The sequence below is a fragment of the Nycticebus coucang genome, chromosome 6 (assembly GCF_027406575.1).
Source record: "Nycticebus coucang isolate mNycCou1 chromosome 6, mNycCou1.pri, whole genome shotgun sequence".
Classification (NCBI taxonomy): Eukaryota; Metazoa; Chordata; class Mammalia; order Primates; family Lorisidae; genus Nycticebus; species Nycticebus coucang.
In genome coordinates this window covers 83,445,615-83,459,130 of record NC_069785.1, presented here as the reverse complement: position 1 = coordinate 83,459,130, position 13,516 = coordinate 83,445,615, and the positions used below count along the sequence as shown (strand labels likewise).

The following is a 13,516-nucleotide window of genomic DNA, read 5'->3' as shown; positions in this document are numbered from 1 at the left end:
TCAAAATTGGAAGAAATGTATTATTATAAAGGGGAAATTACAAGCATATGTCACTTATAAATGAGGATGCAATGTCCTAACCAACATATTAACAAATTGAATTAAAAATGAATGTTTAAGTAATGTACTTGAAATTCTAGTGGACATTTAATACTATCTTAACTCCAATTCTCTTTGTATAATTTTGTGCACATTTATATGTGCATTTTGGAAAATATGGAATGTATTGTGAATTAGTTTGTCATCTTTGTACAGGGAACAAGCTAATATTCTCTATATCATTAAAGTTTTAATACATATCCTTCTAAAGTAGGAACTGTTCTTGCTTTCTATTCCCAAGATAAAGGATGAGTTGAAATAAACAACAGATAGTAATGAGATGAAGTGGATTGTGCCACTCATAAAAAACTATGTCTATTTCTGTAAGAGAGAAATGAGGAGAGAAACCTGGAAATGGAGGGAAAGAAGCCACGGGCATCTGAGAGTATAGAAAAAACAAAAACAAAAACAGAAGGAGGTGCACTGCCAGACTGAATCAAAAAGGCACCCTAGGTTCAGTATTGGCAGATATGAAATAAGGCATATCCGGAGAGTAAATATTTGCTTATAAGTCTGTGTGTATATAGTTATATGTCCATACACATATAAGAGGTAGGAGAAGTTATTGGAGCTTGGTTTCAGAAATACTCAGCAAGTGTCTTTCAATATTTATCTCTTCCATCTTTTCCTCCAGCTTCAAGCCAAGTTTATGCAGAATTAAGGAAGTCGATTTTAAAGTGCTGGAAAAAGTTTGACTCCATACTGATAGAAAAATGATTAATTTCTTAAGGAAAAATATTATTTTCAACTCATAATTTGATACCTATTATTATTTCAGAAATGCAAGATTGCATACCGTGTCTTATGCTCTTTCTGGCCTTTGAATAAAACAACAGGGCAAAAATGATTATGAGTCTCAATAGAAGTTATATGCTTGTGGTTGGAAAGAAAAACAAGAACAAATGCATAATATATAGGATTCAGAGCAATAAAGCAGAGTATCAGAGAAGGGAAAAGTTATTTGTCAGTTCTCATATTTTGGTTATCAACCGTAAATTGTTTTTATCCTTAATACACGTGTCAAACACAAACTTTTCAAAATTGGCTCCTTGCTACCAATTCTAATAATCATTTGAAAGTCCTTCATTATCATGTGTCATTAAGCAATGTAGCCTATAGATTCAGATCGTATTTGGCAAACACCCTGAGCACTGCAGAGAATAAAGCCATATGTGGCATTCTAAATAATTTAGGTTTTTTTTATAATTTCCAATCCTCATTTTACACTACAGTATTTAGAGCTCAGATTCCTTGTTAATTCATGAACTATAGAAATGATCCCTGAAAGTATAGTCTTTCCTTGTTAATTCAAAAGTAAAATCGTTTGATAGTATAATCGAGTACTTTTTCATGCTAGATTTTTAATTAGTCACAATTTTAGTTTAAAAGTAATATTTCTCCACCTTTTCTGGTATACTAAAATATTTCCTACACAACCAGTTATAAGTGTAGTCTACCAGCATTTTGTTGAGGCATACTTAAAATAAATTTTTAATGTACTCTCAATAGAATATTATAAATACGTGCATTTAATTTTTGATTAACTACAATAAGGATAAAATTGTTCAATGAAGATGTGAATAGTTCAACAGAAGACATTACCATTAATAAATAAGCTATCCTGACAACATTTTGAAGAATGTTATTTCGATTGTTATTAGTTACAGGCATTTATTAGTCATTGTAATTACAGACTTTCACTTATCTTTTCAGACCATAAACTCATGTTGTAGTTTGCCAATCAATGTCTTCAGGCATTATCTTTCATTTTTTTGCTTTATCTTTTGTAACAAACACTAATATATGTAAACAACAAGAACAATGAATGATCCGTGATCTCATTAAAGTTAATCCGAGTGGTCCAAAGAAAGAACACTGAAAAAGGGTGAAGATATTCAGTGACCTGCCCACGTTAAAGGAAAACAAAGCTGGGCAGCGCCTGTGGCTCAAGGAATAGGGCGCCATCCCCCTATACTGCAGGTTTTGGGTTCAAACCCACCCAGGCCAAAAACTGCAAAAAAAAAAAAAAAAAGAAAAAGAAAAACAAAGCTAAATTAACACATTCACTACCATGTGCACTCTGAACTATTGTTTTAAGTTTTCACATTACCCTTTACATCACTAATTTTTATGTTTTTATATTACATTTTCATTAAGGTACGTTTTAGGATCATTTTGTTTTTGAAACTTTTATTCTGTTTTTGTCATAAAACACGGTGACCCCAAAGGAAAAAAGAAATATTTTCTAGTGTGACAATGTGTTAAAACATCTTCAAAACTAAATTAATACATTTCAATCATCTTTTAAAATTTATTGTTATGAAAACTTTAGGAAGATTTTAATGTTTTGAAGATCAAATGATTATATTTTGACCGACCCCTAAGTAAAGCTTCCCAATCTAGAAATCCATTGCCTCAGTAAAGATGGAATTTCAAAATAATATATTATTTAATTGAATGAATAAGTAATGAGAAGAAGAGTTATTTTGTTCATAATGACTGCAAAAGGCTTTGATGCGATCTAAATAAGACATTTTATGTGGTGGTGTTGCTTTTCTTCTTTGCTGACCACAGCTCCTGCCTTTCCCTTTTCCCTTCTTGACCTAAGAAATCTACAGCAACAACGCTGCATCCTTTTATCTGGAGAGCAAGACAAATAATTCCTCGGGCGGCAAAGTATCCCATATTCTGGAGTCTCACAAAATACCTTTCAACTTGTTAATTATAGAGGAAAGAAGGGAAAAGGGAATAAAAAAGAGAAAAATTGGAGTGACTGCAAATGTGACAGTACCCAAAACATAAAAAGTCTAGGGAATTTGGTTAACTATTATCTTCTTTAATTCTTATAACACTCTTTTGGGAGATATACAAATATGACAAACCAGTCTCTGAATACAAATTGCAATTTGGTGAGAATATAATTCTTATATATATAATATATATATTATATATATATTCTTATATATAATATAATATAATATAATTCTTATATATACTTATAATATACTTATATATACTATAATATACTTATATATACTTATATAAGTATATATAATATACTTATATTGTGCCAGTCACTTATATAAGTATATATAATATATTTTTATACTTATACTTATATATCTATACTATATACTATAATTTATATATAAGTATATTATATATGAAGTATATATAGTATAGATATAAAGTAATACAAATTTATGTATATATGTAAATTTATTGATATTTAAGACATAATTCACTTTAGGCTAGTGACTAAATATACTTAGGATTGGCATATTCATAAAGGTAAATTTGATTTATAAACCAGCTTGAGTTTAGCAAAGGTTTAAGATCTAAAAAATATTAGCTCAAGGGCAGCGCTTGTGGCTCAAAGGAGTAGGGTGCTGGCCCCATATGCCAGAGGTGGTAGGTTCAAACCCAGCCCCGGCTGAAAAAAAAAAAAAATAAAATAAAAACTGCAAAAAAAAAGAAAAAATATATATATATATGCTCAAATCCACATTTTCTGTCCCATGGATAGACATTGGCCCTCCCCTATTTTTCTGCCTATTCTAAAAGCACATTCCTCTGGTTCCGTTTTTCTTCATGCTCTAATTTTTTTCCAGGTTGTGTCTTGCCTTGTATCTCTGTGGTAATGTTGACAGGTGTCCAGATGGACTCCCAGTGCTCAGCTCCTAATCTGGCTTCTCTCATCAGTAAATCACACCCACCTCTCACCGACCCACACAATTGTCGATGCCAGCATTATCGCAGTGGCCTTGTGGTGACTACCAAAATGCCTGTCTACTAGTGAATAGATGAATAAAATGTGGTATGTCCGTTAACTGGAGTGTAGTTCACTCGAGTGTATAGAGAAGTGAGGTAGTCAGTCCTGTGGCAACAGGTTGAACCCCAGAGACATTGTGTCCCATGACATATGCCAGTCACAGAGTACCACAGATACTATTTATTCAATTTATATGAAATGTCCAGAATAGGCAACTCTCTAGAGACAGAAATTAGGGTAGTTGTTGTTTAGTACTACTTGGGGATGGGGAGAAAATCTAAGGGGTGATAGCTAGAGAACTGTTCAGGGTTTCATGGTGATGAAAATATCCTAAAGTTGTGGGGATAACTTTACAATTGTGAATAAACTAAAACCCTCGATTCTAAACTTTAAATGTGTGAATTGTGTAGTATGTGAATTACACATAAATATAACTCTTTAAAAAAAAATGTCAACATATCACATAGTCTTGGTTTTGGAGCCCCCAGACAGAGGTTTGTGTTCAGGCTCACACACTGTCTAGAGACGAGAGGAGCGTCTCAGTTCTCACCATGACATGTAGCCAGCCGACTGAATGAAGCACACACAGCTGTGGGCTTTTCTTGAATATCCAAGACTCATTAATGTTCACTGACATATTTTTGTTTGTTCATTTAATTTAACTTCTCTTCCCACCAGTATCTCTCTATGGAAAGCAGAAGTTTAGATTATAGTTTTCTACTATTAAAAAATAGTCCAACTTGATTTCTTCACTTTTACTTCTGAAGAGGTAGCAGCAAGTATAGAGAGTTTTGGTCGCAGTTTCTGTTTTGATTGCATTTTGTCTGCTCTTAGAGGCATGTGCATATTAGCCTCTGAATGGAGTCTGTGGGACTAAAGTGCAAATATTTGTTAACTTCTTCAGTAGTAGAGGAGTGTGGTAACACTTTATGGCTAAATGCTATGTAAGTTGCATAATCAAATTGTGCTCGATGGGATTATGTGTCCCCATTTCCACAGAAACGGATTTTAATATTTTCTGTACAACTCCCCTTCCCTTTTTTTAGCTTTAGATCCAGCTAAAGATCTATGCTTAAAGATGAAATGTAGTCGTCATAAAGTGTGCATTGCTCAAGATCCTCAGATGGCAGTCTGCGTTAGTCATCGGAGGCTTACACACAGGTAAACATTGCTGAATTAAATTCCACCAACGGCAGAGTGCTCTTTGCCAGGAGTAACTGCAGAGAATAAATACTGGTCAGTGCCTGTTAATCTTTTATGCACAGTTTTATTGAAACAGTTTCTATGGAGAACACTTAAAGATCTAAAAATAGATCTGCCATTCAATCCTGTAATCCCCCTACTGGGCATATACCCAGAAGACCAAAAATCACACCGTAACAAAGATATTTGTATCAGAATATTTATTGCAGCCCTATTCATAATTGCTAAGTCATGGAAAAAGCCCAAATGCCCATCGATCCACGAATGGATCAATAAATTGTGGTATATGTACACCATGGAATATTATGCAGCCTGAAAGAAAGATGGAGACTTTACCTCTTTCATGTTTACATGGATGGAGCTGGAACATATTCTTCTTAGTAAAGTGTCTCAAGAATGGAAGAAAAAGTACCCAATGTACTCACCCTTATTATGAAACTAATGTAGGACTTCACATGAAAGCTATATCCCAGTTATAACCTAAGAATAGGGAGAAAGGGGAAAGGGAGGGGAGGAGGAGGGAGGGGGAAGGAGGGGGATTAATGGGATTACACCTGCGGTGCATCTTACAAGGGTATTTGTGAATCCTAGTAAATGTGGAATGTAAAGGTCTTAGCAAAATAACTAAGAAAATGCCAGGAAGGCTATGTTAACTAGTGTGATGAAAATGTGTCAAACGATATATGAACTAAGTGTATGGTGCCCCACGATCATACTAATGTACACAGCTATGGTTTAATAAAAAAAAAAAAAAAGAAACAGTTTCAGAAGCTTGGCCCACTTGGGTTAAACATTGTCGTCAGTCAGAATTACTATAGAATCTAGAATTTTAGGCATATGTTATTAAATAAAGCAAATCTTGTAAAGATAGGATAAAAATGTTACATCTTGATATTTGTACTTTTTCAAGTTTGAGAAATAATTACAGTTCGATACCCTCTAAATATATTTGTTTATTGAAACTCAAACACCTCTATTTCCCTCAGAGGAGAGGAGAATTGGAAATAAATTTTTAGGAGAAAAATGAATGGATTGATGTTCGTAAAAAGAAATTAGAAGTCAACAAAATAGAGATTTGGTAGTGGAGTATGTCAGGACACATTCTTTCAGAAGCACCCGTACCCTTGTGTCCTTTGCGACTGTCCCCAGGAGGCTGACACAAAATTCTTGCAACGGAAGGAAGGATTTCAAATACACTAGAACGTCCATAGTTGACCGCCTCCTTACATGAACCTAATTTTCACAGACTGGACATGCACCACATGTATGTATCAGTACAGCAGCCTAGTTCCTTACTTGGACCACCTCTGTGTGATGACCGGTCTGTGACAGTCCCTTGGGTGGTCAACTTACAGGGCTTCCACTGTGTCTAACAATCAACACTGCTTTCTATAAGGTGGGCTCTGTATTGAGGAGGATCAGTAATTTTAAAATAGCCTATGTAGTTTGGTTCTGCATCTTAAGAATTGGAACATGATACCATCAGAAGTGAAGCAGGTAGGCGTATTCATTTCTACTATGACTTTGTAAGGTTATTTCCTTTGAGAGAATACTCTTCTCTATGACAGTGGACCTACTTATGTGTGGCTTTAAAATCAATGAGCAAGGAAACTTTGCTGCTTAGGTATTCTCAGAGAATAGATTTTTCACTTTAGTGTACTACATGTAAATTCTGTTACTTGAATACACCAGCAAATGGAGAATAAGAATATTGGAAAATGATAATCTAAGTAGCATTTCTAGAAAACAACAAATGTTATAGTTACATCGATGTAAAAGCACAGAACACCCTCTTGCATGCTAAGTGGATTAGTGGAAGTCTTTATTTCATAATGCTAAGTCTATGGTGGTGGATTTCAAGTTCCAAGGAAGGTTGTTGCAATTGAAGTAGAGGGTTTGGGAATGTGTTTGCTCAGGACCGAGAATCATGGCCTATCAATAACACACTTGTGGAAGTAAGACAGAAAGGGAGAGAGAAACAACAGTTCAGAAATATATAGGAGTAAAGGATCTCTTGGAAATAATGATTTTATAAAACCAGTATACCACTGAAAGCCAAAAAAGTCTGAAGCAGTCATCAGTAATACAGCCCCAGTCAGTGGTGACTATGATTTTAATGTTATAAAGAGATTAAAAAAACTTAGGGCTAGAAACTCATTTTTCTGTGTATTTCCTTAAGATTCTAAATTTCTTGAAATTCCTGTTAATTAATCATCATGTTTAAAAAGGATTAGTATGTGAATATGTGTATGTTGGGGGAGTGAACATTTTTACTTGAAAAGTCAATAAAAACCTGGTGTCAAAGGAATTCTTACACAATCTCTCACCTAAGTTGCAGAGATCAAGTCAGTTCATTTCCTACAGGAGCAAACCCTCTTTTCTAGTGAGTTCAGAGACGCTGGGAAGGATTTCTATCAACACACATTTAATACCTTCTATCTCCCTGTTTCTTCTCTGATTTACCATTAAACAAAAACTTAGCTACAAATCCTGGAGGGAAAAAAGACCACAAAAACTTTCCTTTACATGATAAAAACTATTAAAAATCAATAACTCAATGTTCCTTAATATATACTATTGAAGCATCTTGAACAAAGAACCTCTGATAGCTTTGCCTTTGCTGGGGTGGTGAGATAGACTATTTATGCTTTTGTGGGTAGATTTCAGTGTTTTATGTAAATAGTATTTAGTCTTATCCTTTTTCTGATAGAGTCTATTTTAAAATATGTACCCAATCTACTCTATATTCAATAAATAAATAGTTTCCAATGAATTGATTTTAAGATTAATATTTGATGTGCTTGAATTGCCTTGAGGATGTCAGTATGTAGTGAATGTTTATAAAACACTTAGGGAAAAAAGAACTTTGCCAAGCAGTTTGATCAATAAAGATTACTAATATAATTAATGTAGTTCTTAGATTTAAGGATTGTGTATGTATTTTGGATTTGTGGTAAAAAAAAAAGCAGAGAAAGAGGGTTTAATTAATCAATATTGGCCACTTAAACACAATTTAGATTAGAAATTGCTACAGTTTTTCCATTGAAAGGGACAACTTATTTTTCTTCCTTGATTTCATAAAAGAGGAAGGAAGTAGAACATGCTGATTCCTCAGGGGGAGTCCTGTTTATGAAAAAGGCCTTTCCGAGTTCCTCTCCCCAAACTAGACAGCATAGCCGTTTCTCCATTACCTTACAACCTTGAACTTCTCATCTCATGATACTCACTGCACTTGTCTGACTTTAATCTTCCTCAGACGTTCCACGAAGTAAGGTCCCCATCTCATCCCCTACTTCCTACTCAGATCTTACCATTTGAGTTCAGTATAACAGCCATTTGCAGAACATTTAGGGAAGAAAATTTTGAGAAAGAGTTTGGCCAGGTGAAATGATTGCTGTACATATACTGAATCTAAATGTCTTCTTCTGTGTGCCTTGTGTGTATTTGTTGGGAGTGCATAGGAAGGGCCAGGAAAGTCAGTCAACAAATATTTTAAAATAAACTTAATGCAAGAATGAACGAATGCATGGTTTCCAGAATATAAAGAAAAGGAAAGTCTAAAAATATGCATTCATTTGCGGTCTGTAATAATTGTTTTAAGAAACTTGTAGGCCCTTGGCTTGGATTTGTTGAAATGATTCGTATTTGTCTCCTTCCTTAGTGCTTTAAATTACACAATTGTTTTCTGAAATCAGAGAACTAGTGTGGCCCCTCATGGGCACGAACTGTGAGGCCCACTGCCAATGTAGAGGGTGGGGTACCATCCAAATAGTACCAAATAGTAATTGTCATAAATGTTATGTTTGGATATTGTGGAATCATGGCTTTTTCCTCTGCGAAGAACTGGCCTCAAACCAGCGTGATACTTGAGTTCTTTTGCTAATTTTGTTACCATTATCGTTACCAACTAATTTTATGAACAATGAGAAAGAACATTAACTGTAGCAGTTTTCCAATATGGTAACATAACTAATTTTTGCATGGTTTAATACAGAACATATGAGGGGTTTTCCAGGCTTTGAATATGATCCGTTTTTTATATTGTTACCTGGGAAATAGATCTACAGTTGCTGATGATGGAGGGGTCTTTCTTTCATTGTTGTTGCATATTGTGAGCGAGAAGCCCAGTGTTTTCTGTGCCCTTGCTGCCCGTGCAGCTGCAGATAATTAACACTATTTCTAGATCAGTGTTTCTGGCCACAGTCATCGCTGCTGATATTAAAGGAAAAGGTTCAGCATAATAAGATATAGTAAGGTTGAAGAAAGTGTTGTAGGACAAAACTAACCATGTTAATTTCTACTTCATTTACACATAAGAATGAAAAAAAATCAATAAGGAAATGGCTTTTCCCTCCTCAGAAAGCATTAGAAAATGATGAAACTAATTTCAGTGTTACTTATCAGAAATATATATCCAAAGAAATTCATTCCTGAAACTCCTCTATTTTAATTATGTACTCTTGAGTTCCTGGTTTATAAGGACTATATTTAAGAAATTATATTTACCTATATTTGTTTATGTGGTTATTAATTGCATGACTGTGGTACTTGTGTTTCTGTTGTTCTAATGTTGAAATATTTAAGATGAGGAGACTCAATCACAGGGCCTAAGTTAGAGTCCCTCAAATGTTGGTTGAACTAAAATGAACTTATCAAAATTATTTTAAGGCAATGCTTTTATACTTATGAAAGATTTAATGCCTGTAGAATGTAAATGTTTTGGTAGTGTCTTCAGAGAAAATGAAATCCAGTATCTGATTCACACTTAACATATGCAAGCTCTTTACTACGTTGCTTACACTGGTTTAGCTTCGACAACAACTCTGCTGCTTTATACGAAGTGTTATGCCCATTTCATTAAAGTAGAAATGGAAGCTCAGACCTTCTGGCTGTTCTGCTGAGATTAGATAGAAAGGTGATGATAGATGAGAGAGATAAGGGGCAGATTGAGATTTGAAATCATGTCTCTTTCGTACAGATACATTCTCTTTTATAATTATGAATTTTTAATTATGTTTATGAACACACATTTATGAATCTGTGTAAGTCCATACAGTTTTTAGTTAGGATAATGAGGTTTCTCAATCGTTTTTTTTTTTTAAATTAATTACATTAAAAAGGACCGTAGTATTTTGGATTGTAAAATAGTGTTAACACTGTTTGCTTCCTCTCCTGAAAATACAGATAATAACTAAACTCCTTAGTGTTTATTTCATTTCTGGAACTTGTGTCGATGTGAACGCATGCACATACACGCGATTCCTTCAGCCTCACAACAGTGCTAGAGGTCAGGTGGGGGCAGTCACCCTAATTGTACCAATGGTAAATGCTGAGAATCAGAGAATTTACTTTATTTGTTACCAGATGGGAACATTGACCATGGCCATTGTGGTTCTACACTGTGTTATCTTATTATGTTGTACCGTCTTTATACTATAACATTTATAATGCCTGTTACATAAATGAGCTATTCTTCTAAGCATTGTGGAATGGTTCATTTTGTTTTATATCAAACCTGTATTTCTTTACAAAAATACCTGACTATCACATAATCTACAGTGTTTCAGTATATTTTAACGCACATTCTTGTTTGCTAAACCTACAATTCTTAGGTTTTGCTGTTTGTCTGTTATCACCCTCATGGGGGTATAGTAGAGAACTGCTCATGAGCAGAAAATTGAATTAATTTGATCAGTCCATATGACTTGGTTGGCTTTGCATCAGGTGTTATGCATGACAAAAACAACAACGAGTATAAAAGTCAGTCCCAGTGTTGACTTCAGCTTTGCAGGGCACAGCATGCTTTGTCGTTACTGGGGTGTTTCCTCTCCACCTAAGCAACGGGGACACATTGTCTCAGACCCAGATTCCCACCATATCCTTTTACAACGTGGGCCAGGCGGCATCCCAGCTTCCTCTGCAGCTGTCTTCCTTGGACACGGCAGCCCCATTCCAGCAGGAAACTTGTCTCTAGAATGCACAGAATGTGTTTCGGACCCCCAGAAGCTAGAGCCAGAGTGACTGACTTCCCAGGCTCTCCCCCTTGGCTTAGCTGTGTGATCTTGGACAGGTTAATTAAATTCTCTGTGCTCCAGATTTTCCACTGTAAAGTAGACATTATAGAAAAGGCACTTAGTGTGCTGGTTTTTTAAATATTAATGAGTTAATATTAAGTAAAACAGTTAGAACAGTACCTCATTCATTCTAGGCCTTGCAGTAGGTTTGGATATAATTATTGTTTCTTTCCTACACGTGTTGTATATTTTATAATCATGGACATTGGTTATGTCTGTGTGTTTTCCTGCAGAAATGTCCTCCCATTCTTTTATTCTATGGCAAAGACTCCATTTCTGATCAAGCATTTAGCATACTGGTTAATGGTATTTAACTTGGAGCTAGACTGACTCGTTTTGGAGTCTGGCTTCCTCTCTGTTATCTCCACCGTGACTTTGAGCAAATTAAAGTCTCCTAGACTCTGTATTCTTGTTTATGAGATCAAGGTGATAATTATACTCTCTATCTTCCTCTGTTTTTGTGAGAATTAAAGACTTAACTTGTCTCAAGCAGTTTTCACAATATAAGCATTCAATGAGCATTAATTATTGAGAAATCTCCATTCAACTTTGCCTCACTGATCTCCCACCCCAAGGTGGGATTAAATACTCCTGTGTCTTTGTGCTCATAGTACATTAGAACCCCCTTTTAAACCTGCAAATATTACAATTATTTGTATATTTAAAAGCTGATGTTTAAATTGTTGAGCTGCAGTTGATTATTTGACTCCTGTCATGAAAACAGGAGATGTAATTTAAGATGACTCCAAGTAAAAGTACGGGTGGGGGACGGGGACATTGGGCCAAGTTTGTTGGGGGAAAATGTGTGGAGATGCTTAAAGAGAAATAGCAAGGAAATCTCTGTATCTCAGGTGGCCTAAAGATTATTAGAGACCTAACACATTAACTGCCAAGTGAGTTGTATTTAACTCATGCTAGTTTTGAGCCTGGAGCGTTATGAAATCATATACAACTCACATGCCTATTGCACACTGACTGCCATTTATAGATATGGCCAGACATCCTCAGAGGAGAGTGCGTCAGTTTCTCCCCTGTTAACGCTATGTGCTGGTGCTTGTTTTATCCCACTCTTCTAGGTAAAGAATACTATTTAGTAGTTTTGAGTTTTCAGTTGTTATGGTTTATTCTTGATTTGAAATTGATACGGAAAAAGTCATATTTTCCCTCTTCAGTATATGTATTTGTGTGTCTTTAATAATGGAGGTGGTGGTGGTGGCTTGACTCTGGCCATTATCTCTAAGTTGTAACGTGGGGAATCGTGGTAACAAACATTGGGGAACTAAAATAATTTGACTGTGTCAATAACATTTTTTGGAGCTACACAGTATTTTCAGATGAGGATAGTTTTAACTTAAAATAGGGGGATTTAATAAAAAGAGGCTCAACAATGGGAAAGAAGTACTAGATCTTCAAGCTATAACAAAGTGGGCAGAATTTATTTGCTCTCACTGTTATTTAGATTTGTTAATGTGAAGTAGTTAATATTTAATGGACAGGTGCTATGGTGAACCTAATTAGTATTTATGTGGTTCCATTTTTGATAATCTCTTCATTATTAAATGAGTATTTCTCATTCCAAATACTTATTTTTCCAGATAATCAATTATAATTCTTAGAATTTTAGAGAATTTGATATTATCATTCTTAATACTGTGACTTCCCAGTGATCAGCTGGAATGACTATTGCTGTGAGTTCATTTAATGAATTTATTTTAATTGTGATATTTTAAATATTAAAGTCAAGCTTTCTGTTGCTGAATTTTTATTAAAGAATCCATCATTTTATTTTATTTTTTTTTACTTATACATATTTAATTAAAATAGAATAGACATAAACCGAAAAGAAGAAAACAATCAGAATAAAGTGTCACACTGCCATTTTGTTTACAGGGAGGAGACAGGAAATGGAGCAGATGACCAGGAAAACATTCTAAGACCATCCCAAAGTAGCTAGATTACATAATGTTAAGATTCAATGCCAAAATTAAGTACTATCCCACTTAATCTACAAATGAAAAAAAGGACTCAGAAGTTCATCCTGTTTAAGAATTTTTACATTAAATATATAGCAATTCATTTCTCAGAAATTGATACTGGCAACTTTTATAAGAAAGAATCTTTGTTTCCGTTATGCATTGACTAGAAAATCGCAAATGCAACTAAGCAGCTGTGCTACAGTAAATACAGCTCAGTAAATACCATTCCACGGTCTGGGTTAGTGTACATTTCGGTTAAGACAGAACTACATGGTAGGTTTTAGAAAGGCAGCAATAATTACATTTTGGCTTTTAGTCTAGATGCTCAACATAGTTAAGGCGTAGTAAGTGAAGGTAGTTAAAATTTAATGACACTCATCACAATCTCTTTC

General features: G+C 34.7%; 1 non-coding gene across 1 annotated transcript; it reads right to left on the bottom strand.

Moving 5' to 3' along the window:
* Window positions 1-210: 210 nt before the first annotated feature.
* LOC128589420 (U6 spliceosomal RNA) lies at window positions 211-316 on the bottom strand. The gene has a single exon (XR_008381002.1). It is a non-coding gene; the product is annotated as a U6 spliceosomal RNA (small nuclear RNA).
* Window positions 317-13,516: the final 13,200 nt, after the last annotated feature.